Consider the following 12,285-nt stretch of genomic DNA (forward strand, 5'->3'; position numbering starts at 1 on the left):
CCTTGTTAGAGACCGTATCAAGAGGAGAGCCAAACCTCTTTTGTCGTCTCTCGATCCATTCGTCATTTCCCCTCACTTCGTTTCCCATCTTTCCCCTTCGCAACCTCGAGTCCTCTTTCATAAGTTCTCGAGTTCTCCACTAAATCATCTCAACTCGTCCCCATCATCGTTTCCACCGAAACCGTTCGCTCGCTTGTTCTGCATCCGTACCATCCGATCGATCTGTTTGTGGCTTCTCGACGTATCTCCCAAACGGCTCGTTTGAATTCCTTCAAACTCCGTTTTCCTCGTTTGATTCTCTACTAGATCCGAAGTCCAGAACCTTTGCCGAGGAAAGTTCTACCCTTTGAAAGTTGGCCGAGAGCTCAAGCCGCGACCATACCGCAACCGTAACGTGACCGCGTTTCCGGGTCACATCAGCTTGGTATCAGAGCTTCAAAGCTCCTACGAGGTTGTTTCTTTCCAGAACTCTTCTATTTCGTTTAAAGATTCAATCTTTGAGTTTTTAGTAGCAAAGTTCGCGTCACTTAGTTCCATAGGACTCGTTTGTTCGTTTGGTTTAAATTGGTGTATGTTTGAGGTTGTTCTTCGTTTTACTAGGTTGTTAGATTGCAAGTTTGTTCTTCGTGTTCATATCTCTGTTCGTTCTTGTTCTTGTAAGTCTACTTTTAGATCGATAAAGTTAGGAGCGTGTTCTTGTTTATGCGTTTCTTTTGTTTCCGGCCAAAAAGTAGTCTTGTCGTTTTGCACCTTTTACTTTTACTTTTACTTTTGCTTTATTTGTTTTAGTCATAGGTTTGAATGTGTCATAGCTGTCTTCAATCATTGTTGGTGAAACAATGTTTTGTGTGGTCCTCTTGAACGAGTGAGACTCACGTGTTTTTACTTTGCGAATATTCTTTTTGCAAGGTTTAAATTCGAGTTTTACCGCGAAGCCGCACCACGTCACCAACGATCAGTCCGTACGATGGCCGAAGAAGTTCCACCAGTGCCTCCAGACATTGGCGTCACCCTTGCCGCATTACGCACCGGTGTAGAGCAACTTGCCGACCGTCTCACGAGGATTGAACTTATGAATCCTCCCCGCGAAGATCCGTTGCCCGCTAGGCGACCACGACAAGAGCCGGTGAGCGATCAATCCGATGAGGACTTTGAACTGAGGCCTAGACGACGACACCGCTATGATGATCAAGACGACAAAGCTCCAAGACGCCACGAGCCGAACCACAAGATGATTCCACCCACGTTCGCGGGCATGTCATGCCTATCCAGAGCTGCGAAAGGTCCAATATGCGGTGGCACAATTCACTGATCACGCTCTTACCTGGTGGGATCAACTCGAGGCTGAGCAACGATGCAATCACGACCGACCTATCACTGTTTGGGTGGTCTTGAAAGCGGAAATGCGAAGGCGCTACGTGCCTCCATACTACCACCGCGAGCTCTAGATGAAGTTTCGGCGACTCACGCAAGGCGCACGAAACGTGGAGGAGTATTACGAAGAGTTTGAACACTTGCGCAACCGATTGCAAGTCGATGACTCCAAAGAGTCACTCATGGCTCAGTTCTTGGATGGATTGCAAGAACGCATTGCGCGCAAGGTCGAGCGCCAACCCTATCAAACCTTTGAAGAGTTGTTGCATATCTCGGTGCAAATTGAAACTCAAATCAAGGACTTACGAATTGGACTCCTAACGCGTCACCATCGAACCGATTTCCTGAAAAGCCAAAGGCGACCAGTGCGGACTCGAGATTCAAACCAAGGGAGCCGGCCACCAATGAACGCCAAGATCCGCGACGCAACACCACCAACGTCCGGAGCCGTGATATTGTGTGTTTCAAGTGTCAAGGGAGGGGCCACTACGCTCGTGATTGTCCGAACGCACGGACAATGATACTGATCAAGGCTGGCGAGATCGAGTCCGACGATGAGGCCACCAAGGAGAATGTGCGAGGAGAAGCTGAGCTGGAATAAGCTGTTGCAGAACCCGAGGTTAGAGAACTGCTAATGATACGCTACATCTTGAACGCCGGCGTGGCCACTGATGACGCCAACCAACGTGACAACATCTTCCACACGAGGTGCACTGTAAGTGGTCGCGTTTGTGGCTTGATAATTGACGGAGGTTCTTGCACTAACATGGCAAGTTCCAGTCTTGTCAAGAAACTTTCTCTTGAAACCACAAACCACCCCCGTCCTTACCGCTTGAGATGGTTAAATGATAAGACCGTGATCCATGTAAAGGAACAGGTCACGGTCCCATTCAGTGTCTGTCCGTATAAGGACCAAGTCCTATGTGATGTAGTGCCTATGCAAGCTAGCCACCTCTTATTGGGGCTGATGAAGTACTTTTTGTATCAATTATTTATCAATCCACAATTTGCACCAATCAACACACCAAGAATACACAAAATGCTTAATCTATTCTTAATCAAGTAAAAGGTTCTTATGACACTACTTAACTAATCAAAGTCACTCAAATAAAGTAAACAAGACAATGCAAACTCAAGGCAAACAAACTCAAATAGCAAATATACTGAAAATCAAGATTTAACAAGAGAACCTTGGGCAAGGTAATTGACTTGGGAGATAGCTAATCAATCCTGGATGTCTAAGTAACAATCAAGAACAATCCTATGGCTAGAACACTAATGCAAATCAATTCATTTCCATGATAGAGATCCTATGCTAGTCAAATGATAATCAACAATTTCCAAAGGTAATCACAAGACAAGCATGCATTAATAACAAGTTCAAACACCACTAAGCACCCTAATCATCAATTTCCATTGGCTAGGAATGCAAAGCTCTTAAAAAGTTTGGTTCAGGAATTTCATCAAACACCTTGTGGGCATGGAAATCTTAAAGTCTAGATTTAAGCTTGATCAAGGCTATCTAGCAATATTATCACTAATCAAGATAGGAAATGCATAAAATAAACCCTAGACATCAAAGATCAACCATCTATCTCCCTAATCTACCAAGCCCAAAGTTCTTAAAAGATCTACTCACTAATCATCATGATCACACAAAGGAAAGAGGTTTGTCTTTGTGAAATCATAATAAAAGCTTGTACATTAAGCGATTAGAAAGACAAATTGCTATTAAAACTGGAAAATCCACCAAAGATTCAACAAAATCAAGTATGGAAATGCTTCAGAACCCTAGGTGGCTGCTTAACAAAAACTAATACAAGAGATAAATGATAAGATAAGAGATAAGAGATAAGTCTCGAAAATTAGGGTTGGAGTATTTATAGGAAAACATAAACTAAACCAGAACAAACCGGATTAAAATTAAATAATTCAGAGAAAACCGGAACAAACCGGGTTTTGGTCTCAAAATGGCACACGATCGACCACTTGATCGACCATTTGGTCGATTGGTCCTCCTTTCGGTCGGTCGATCGCTTGAAGTCCCGAAGTCTCGATCCTTGAAGTCCGAAGTCTCGCTTGCGTCTCGATCGACCATTTGGTCGATTGCTCGATCGATAGTCCAAGTCTCCGAAGTCTCGCTCAAGTCTAGCTTGCGTATCGATCGACCAAATGGTCGATTGCTCGATCGATTGTTCTGGTCTCCGAAGTTTCGGCTCGCGTCACGATCGACCATTTGATCGATTTCATTGGTCGATCGTTTTGTCCTATGCCATGTCCGAGAAGTCCGAGAGTCTTTTGATCGACCAAATGGTCGATTGCTTGCTCGATTGCGTGAAGTCCGAGAATCTGGTGATGCGGTGATCGACCATTTGGTTGATTGGCTGGTCGATTGTTCGGCCTCCTTGTCCTCATTTCATTTCCTTGCAAATACTTGACTTATTTGGCTCCAAAGCACACTTTCCTCGCATATCTCCACTCCAACACCTGAAATACCAGACTTGATGCACAATTGTAACATCCGCGAACCAGATTCTGTGATTTTTGGAAGGAGTGTCGATCGACACCCTTGTGGCATCGATCGACACCCCTTTGTCTGGGTTCGTCGGGTTTGTTTTAATTCGCAATTTTGGTTTGGTTGGTTTGGTTTAGTTATCTAAACCGAGTATATAAGTGGAGAAGCGACAAATGAAGGGTTTTAGGGTGTGTGGTCGCCGTTTTCAGAGTTAGAGAGAGAGGAGAGAGCCTATTGTGGTTGAAGGAGATTAAAGGAGAAAGATCAGAATCGTTAGGGTTTGGGAGGAAACAGTTTCGGCATATCAAATCGTCCTCAAAGGTAATGAAATTTGGTGTTTTTATTCCCAAGTCTTTCATCGTCATTCGCCTTTTTACAGAAGTAGATTTGGATTTAAACTCGATGAGTTATTGGCAGTTTCGTGAGACACGTTTTCTCAGACGCGAGTTGGGACCATCGGAGATTGTAACTGAGATCGTGGTCTCGTGTGGTGCCTGATCGTGCTGAAATTTTGAGGGAAGCTTCATGACGTCTAGGGGTAGCTTTTCACTGGAGTGATTTGATAGTTAACGGTTGATTTTTATTTTAGGGTTTTGTCTTTGAGACTGTTCTTTTCTGATGTATCTGTCCAGTTTTGTTATAAGTCGTTTTTGGTTGTGTGGCTTGTTGTAGGGCGTTTCTGGGCTGTTTCAGACGTTAGGAGGGTCTCAACTGGTTGTATTGGTTGTTATAATCAGTTGATAAGGTGAGTGCATGACCATGGCTTATCTAAGCCTGAGAATCCTTTGTTGTTCTTGCTTGATTGGTGGTACTTTGTGGTGTTGTTCTTGCTTGATTGGTTGTGTTAGTGGTGTTGTTCTTGCTTGTGGTGGTTGTGTTATGGTTCTTATAGGTTCCTGAAGGTTTTGGGTGAGGTTAGAACGGATTGGAGATGATTGGAAACGGAGGTTCGTCGTTTGGATTCGTGCAGTTCGCGTCTGCGAAGGGAGTGTCGATCGACACCAGTTAGGTGTCGGTCGACACCATGTTTGGCCAGTGTCGATCGACACCTCTCTGGTGTCGGTCGACACCAAGTTGCTTGTTATGTGATTTTCCTGGTTTGTTTGTGTTTGGTTGTTATTTGTTAAGCATTGGTTTCTCAGTGGCTTGTGTGTATAGCCCAGTAGATGGGAGGATTGCCTCACTAAATATTTGTGATAATACTTACGCATCTCAATTGTTGTTTGTGGTGTGCAGGTAAAGGTATGTGACGTGGAATCATGGCGATGAGGAGGAGGATGATCTAGGGTCTCGTTTGTGTGTTGTTGGTCTTTGCTATATTGTTTATGTTGGGAACCTTGGATAGATATATGCTAGGTTGTTGGATAGAATGCTTAGGATTGGTATTGTATTGATGTTGTAATGGTTCTGTAGGGTTGGTATGTTTCCGCTGTGTGTATTGGTTGTTATTGGTTTTAAGAGGAGTTGTGATTTAGGTTGGTCTAGTTAAGTAGTATGGGCTGCTTAATTATGTATTGTATTTAATGTTATTATTAAAAAAAAAAAAAAGGTCGGGTTGTTTCAACAATGCAGCCTAAACAACCTAAATGCTCATGAATATGCACAAAACAATGTGGAAATAAGCTTTAAAAACTAATAAAAACACAAGATATCAACTCCCCCAGACTTATACTTTGCTAGTCCTCTAGCAAAAACCAAGTGAAAAACAAGGGAGAGAGGATTAAAGATGAGACTCAGAACCACAAGGCATGAGACAAAGGATTCAAACCAAAGTCCTAAGATGTAATTCAATGGTGCTAAAATTTATCAAAGTCCTTACAAATATATTTCTATGCTTAAAAGAATGCATCACTCTAGTTCATCTTCTATCTATTGGCAAAGACTTGCAATCCTATTGAACATCTCTTTCACATTCATTAAAGTGTTTGGTGTGACCTTGCAAATGGAAAATAAATCAAGCTCAATTGGTTTAAGGGAAAGGCTGTTTATAAAGTGGTTGGATAATGGTGTTTTTGGGTGGTTAACTCTCAAACAAAGAGGAAAGGTAGACAGTCATGAAATCTATCTAAGACCAAGAATAGTTTGGGCATACAAAGCTTAGCTCTTGATGTTCTACCCACCTAAAAGCTTTTCTACCCCTTATCTCATCTTTCTTATCTTCCTTCTAAACCCAAAAACTCAACCTTATTCAACTCAACCCCTTTTTCTTCTTTACTTAATGGTCTTATACCTTTATTTTTCTTGAATCTCTAAGGCTGTTCTTGCTTTAAGCACTAGCTCATTTTTTTTTCTTATTCATTTTTTTGCTATACTCCCAATCTTGTTTGATTTTTCTTTACTCTTTTCATTTTGATTCTAGGAGACTATAACAATACTTTCTATCCTTTTTCTTTGAGACTTAGAGCTTATAATTAACTTAACCTTAGAGATTTTTCTTTTCTTTTGACCAAGTAAACCTTTATTTCCCTTCTTATTCTCTCTTGTTCCCAAACTTGAACCCAAATCAACATTCTAACCACCTATTTCTTTCAAAACCAGTCCTATTAGCTAGCTATAAAGATTCCAAGCCTAGCTAAAACAAGAGCCAGTTCTTTGTCATTCTCAATGCTCTCAAGATTTCACAACCTATAGCATTATCAAGAAAAGGCCTCACTCAACAAATCAATACAAGGCTTGAAAGAAAAGTCTGGGGTTCAAAGGTGTGGCAAGAGGTTGGGTTAAACAAAATAGAGTGGCAAATAGAGATAGTTAACCCAAATGAAAGTTCCATGAGCAAGCATTCATAGTCCATACGTAAGATAATTTAAAGATCAAATTAAAGTCCAAATAATATAGAGATGTAGCAATTATCAAGCAAGCTTTACACTAGAAGAAAATGCTCTCAAGTGATACAATGCTTTTAAGCTTAGATTCTTCATTTTTTCCCAAAGATTAAACAAGCACCAATAAACTATAAATGAGGGCTTTGGGTTCAATCCTAAAACTCAACCTTTACAAGGAAATTTCATTATTATCCCAAATGCAAATGAAAATGCATACTAAATGCTTCTAGACTCAATCATAAACACAAGAATGAATATGCAAAGCTACATGCATTTGTTTTTGGTTTTTTTAAAATTTTCAAAATTTTTTGATTTTTCTCAAAACATAGCTATTGACAATTCATCACACAAAACATGAAAATCAAAATAGAACACAATGTTAGATGGCTAGTCTCTCCCCCAAACTTAATTCACACAGTCCCTGTGTGAGAAAAGTCCAAGAGAAAGACTAATAAATAAAGAAAACAAGACTCAAATGATATATACAATGGGAAGTGAGGACCATACCTTGGCCCTAGTTGTGAACTTTAGGGAATGGAGTGATAGGAGGAGCTTTAGTGCTCCCTTGAGATCTTGTTGAATTGGTGGAAGGAGATTGGAGGTTGAAAGTAATGTCACTTGAGAGAAGTTCATGAAGCTTATCCTTGTCATAATGATAGTTGGGAGCTAGCTTGGCTTTGACACTTGCAAAGGGTGAAGAAGAACCTTTGTGCTTCACTTTGTACTCTATTGCTTCATCAACAAGCCCCAAGGGATGCAAACACAAAGTTAATGGAGTAGAAACAATGGTGGGAAGGTGGTTTTGTTTCTTCTTCCTCTTCTTCTTGTCAACAACTTTATATGCTTGACCCAAATCCCCTTCTCTTGAATCTCCTTTGAGGTCATCAAATAAAGAGTCTAAACACTCACCATCCAAAAATGTCCTCATCAAGCTTTGTAGTCTCTTTAATCCCCACTTTATCAACTTGGAGCTCTTGATGTTGATCATTCAAGTCTCTATGCTCTTCCTTAGTTGCCACTTCTTCACTAGTGATTGTTCCACAAAACATTGTAGAGGAAGGCTTGATAGGATATGATAGGTTGGGGTTCACATGAATAAGAGTTACTCTCTTATTTGGGAATTCAAGGCTTGCACCCACAGTGTTGAGAAATGGAGTTCCTAGTATGAGAGGGAGCTTGTTGGTTTCTTTCATCTTAACTACCTTGAAGTCTGTTGGAACTGTGCAATACCAACCTTGAGTGGATATTTCTCAATCAAACCAAGTGGAGATTTTGAGGAGGCATCTCCAAATGTGATGGAGGAAGAGGGTTGCTTCATATCTTTGATCCCAAGACTCTTTACCATCTCAAGTGACATCACATTAACACTAGCTCCTGAATCACACAAGGCATCATCAAGTTGTAAAGCACCAAGTGAGCAAGGTATAGTGAATCTGCCTGGATCTTCAAACTTGGAAAGTGTTTTTGGACTTGGTTGTTCTTCACTTGGTGAATCAAAAATTCCCATGATATCTTCCACCTTCTTTCTGTTTGCTAGAATAGCTTTGATGAACCCTATATGGCTAGGAACTTGAGACAAGCTATCCACATGAGGCAAAGGTGCTCCAACTCTATTCATATTAGCTTTGAAACTTGAGAGAACTTTCTTTTTGGCCTTTGTAAGAACCCTTTGGGGAAATGGAATTGGAGGACTATAAAGAGGAAGAGCAACACTTGGTTCATCTTTCTTCTCAACCTCCTTGACAACTATCTCCTTACCCCTTGATCCCTTCTCAAATTTCTCAACTTTAGCAACCACCAAACTCTCAGCAGCAGAACCATATAGGAGAGAAGAGATCTCTTCAATAGACCTTTCATTCTCATCAGCATGGCTATCCATTTTTGATTTTCGAAACTCATACTACTAACCCTGTTCACTTCTTACTTGAAGATGGCATTGCAAAACGCCTTTGGATTTTGTTCTGATTTCCCCGGTAGAGAACCCATTTGTTTTGTTGAAGAGGAAGAAGCTTGTCCCTGGACCTGTGTTTGCAACCTTTCAAACTTAGCATTTAACTCACCATAGACATTGTCAACCTTGTTGTGTATGGCTTTCATTTGTGTAGCAAGTTCAATGGCTCTTGTTCCTTGTCCTTCTAGGAGTTGTCTAAGTAGAGCATTTGTGTCATCTACTTGACTTTGAGGATGGGGTGCAGTCAGTTGTTGTTGAGGTTGGGAATAGCTTTGAGGCCTGGCTTGGTAGTTTCCTTGAGGTTGAGGCTGATAGTTGGGTTGGGAAGGGAAACCTGGTGGTTTTTGGGGTTGATAAGACTGATCTTGTGGGTTCTCCACATTGGTGCTGCGGTAAGAGAGGTTTGGGTGGTTGCGGTAATTAGGATTGAACTTATTATAGCCTTTTCCACCAACATAATTGACTTCTTCTTGTCTCTCAACACAGGCTTCCATACCTTCTTGATAAAGTTCACATTCATTGACAAAGTGGACTGGCTTTTGAGTGGCAAGAAGCATCTTATCCATCTTTTCATTCAATGCTTTGATCTCCTTGCAGTGATGCTCATTCATATCAGAATGATCTCTTGTAGTTCGATCATAATCCTCCCCATAGTTACCATCACTTTGAGCAAGATTCTCCACCAAAGTCATACCAACATCAACATCTTGGCCAAGGAAGTTTCCATTACTTGCTGTGTCAAGCAACATTCTTATCTTTGGTAGCACCCCTCTATACAATGTGCTAAGAAGAGACTCCTTGGAGAAACCATGATGAGGACATTGCATAGTATAGCCCTTGAATCTCTCCCATGCTTCACAAAAACTCTCATTTCCCTTTTGTGCAAAGCTTGATATCTCATTTCTCAACCTTGCTGTTCTTGTAGTTGAGAAGAACTTGGAGAGGAAGGCTCTCTTGCATTGATCCCACGAAGTAATGGATCCCACTGGTAGGTTCTTCTCCCATGTCCTAGCTCTATCTCCAAGAGAAAACGGAAAGAGGCGGAGTTTGAATGCATCGTCCGAGATACCATTGATTTTAACTGTCCCACACCTCATGTCAAACTGATCCAAGTGGTCAAGAGGGTCTTCCATAGGCAGACCATGGAACTTTGAGCTTTGCACCATGTTGATAAGACTAGACTTGATTTCGTAGTTGTTGTTCTCAACAGCGGGTGCTCTGATTCCTTGGCGGTTCCCATGAATATTTGGCTGATCAAAGCTCCAATGACTCGAGGTTGTCTTGGAGGATGGATAGGAGCTTGGTTTTGGTTGGGCTGCTCATTTCCATTATGAGCAGCGGCTGGAGGAGGGTTGTTCTCCATGGCTTGGCGGGCTAAACAGCGGTTCTCTCGTTCAAGTAAGTGAATGTCGTCCACAGGCTGAAACAAGTTGGCTAGGCCGTGGCTTCTCAAGTTCATACAACCTGAAAATCAAAGACAACCCACCAATCCAATCCAAGTAACAAACAGTGCAAAGTAAATGAATAGTCTCAAGCAAAGTTGAAATCCTAATGGTCAATTAAAATGCAAACGGGCAACGGCGCCAAATTGATGTAGTCACTTTTAGTATCAAGTAAAAGGTTCTTATGACACTACTTAACTAATCAAAGTCACTCAAATAAAGTAAACAAGACAATGCAAACTCAAGGCAAACAAACTCAAATAGCAAATATACTGAAAATCAAGATTTAACAAGAGAACCTTGGGCAAGGTAATTGACTTGGGAGATAGCTAATCAATCCTAGATGTCTAAGTAACAATCAAGAACAATCCTATGGCTAGAACACTAATGCAAATCAATTCATTTCCATGATAGAGATCCTATGCTAGTCAAATGATAATCAACAATTTCCAAAGGTAATCACAAGACAAGCATGCATTAAGAACAAATTCAAACACCGCTAAGCACCCTAATCATTAATTTCCATTGGCTAGGAATGCAAAGCTCTTAAAAAGTTTGGTTCAGGAATTTCATCAAACACCTTGTGGGCATGGAAATCCTAAAGTCTAGATTTAAGCTTGATCAAGGCTATCTAGCAATATTATCACTAATCAAGATAGGAAATGCATAAAATAAACCCTAGACATCAAAGATCAACCATCTATCTCCCTAATCTACCAAGCCCAAAGTTCTTAAAAGATCTACTCACTAATCATCATGATCACACAAAGGAAAGAGGTTTGTCTTTGTGAAATCATAATAAAAGCTTGTACATTAAGAGATTAGAAAGACAAATTGCTATTAAAACTGGAAAATCCACCAAAGATTCAACAAAACCAAGTATGGAAATGCTTTAGAACCCTAGGTGGCTGCTTAACAAAAAACTAATACAAGAGATAAATGATAAGATAAGAGATAATAGATAAGTCTCCACAATTAGGGTTGGAGTATTTATAGGAAAACATAAACTAATCCAGAACAAACCGGATTACAATTAAACAATTCAGAGAAAACAGGAACAAACCGGGTTTTGGTCTCAAAATGGCACACAATCGACCACTTGATCGACCATTTGGTCGATTGGTCCTCCTTCATGATCAACCATTTGGTCGATCGGTCGGTCGATCGCTTGAAGTCCCGAAGTCTCGATCCTTTAAGTCCGAAGTCTCGCTTGCGTCTCGATCGACAATTTGGTCGATGGCTCGATCGATTGTCCAAGTCTCCGAAGTCTCGCTCAAGTCTAGCTTGCGTATCGATGGACCAAATGGTCGATTGCTCGATCGATTGTTCTGGTCTCTGAAGTTTCAGCTCGCGTCACGATCGACCATTTAGTCGATTTCTTTGGTCGATCGTTTTGTCCTGTGCCATGTCCGGGAAGTCCGAGAGTGCGGTGATCGACCATTTGATCGATTGGCTGGTCGATTGTTCGGCCTCCTTGTCCTCATTTCATTTCCTTGCAAATTCTTGACTTATTTGGCTCCAAAGCACACTTTCCTCGCATATCTCCACTCCAACACCTGAAATACCAGACTTGATGCACAATGCAGCCTAAACAACCTAAATGCTCATGAATATGCACAAAACAATGAGGAAATAAGCTTTAAAAACTAATAAAAACACAAGATATCAGGGGCGTCCATGGAAGTTTGATAAGCGCACCACACATTGCGGCCACACTAACCAATACTTTTTCGTTCATGACAACAAATGTATTTGCTTGAAACTCTTGAGCCCCACGCAAGTTCATGAAATGCAAGACAAGTTGTCTAAAGACTCAAACGATAAAAAGAATTTCTTGATTCAGTATGGCGATGTTAGAAAGTCCCTTAAGGTGTTTTTGATGGTGTTTCGAGATGCATTGCTTTCAGGTCTTGATGGCTCACTAGAAGCCTTACCGGAGGTCATACGCGGCGTCCTTAAGCGTTTCGCCGATGTGTTCCCGGAAGAACTTCCCGAAGGCCTACCACCAATCAGAGGCATCGAGCATCAGATCGATCTCGTACCAGGCGCACAGCTTTCCAACCGGCCAACCTACCGTGTCAGCCCTGAGGAGGCTACGTTCGAGAGAGCTTGAGTCCGTGTGCCGTGCCAGTGCTCTTAGTCCCGAAGAAAGATGGATCTTGGGGGATGTGCGTCGATTGT

General features: G+C 41.5%; 1 non-coding gene across 1 annotated transcript; it reads left to right on the forward strand.

Moving 5' to 3' along the window:
- The first annotated feature begins 9,466 nt into the window (after nucleotides 1-9,466).
- Nucleotides 9,467-9,573, forward strand: LOC147938051 (small nucleolar RNA R71). Its single transcript, XR_015567473.1, has one exon. It is a non-coding gene; the product is annotated as a small nucleolar RNA R71 (small nucleolar RNA).
- The last annotated feature ends 2,712 nt before the right edge of the window (nucleotides 9,574-12,285 follow it).

This window comes from Camelina sativa, chromosome 9 (assembly GCF_030686135.1).
Source record: "Camelina sativa cultivar CO46 ecotype springtype chromosome 9, ASM3068613v1".
NCBI classification, from domain to species: Eukaryota; Viridiplantae; Streptophyta; class Magnoliopsida; order Brassicales; family Brassicaceae; genus Camelina; species Camelina sativa.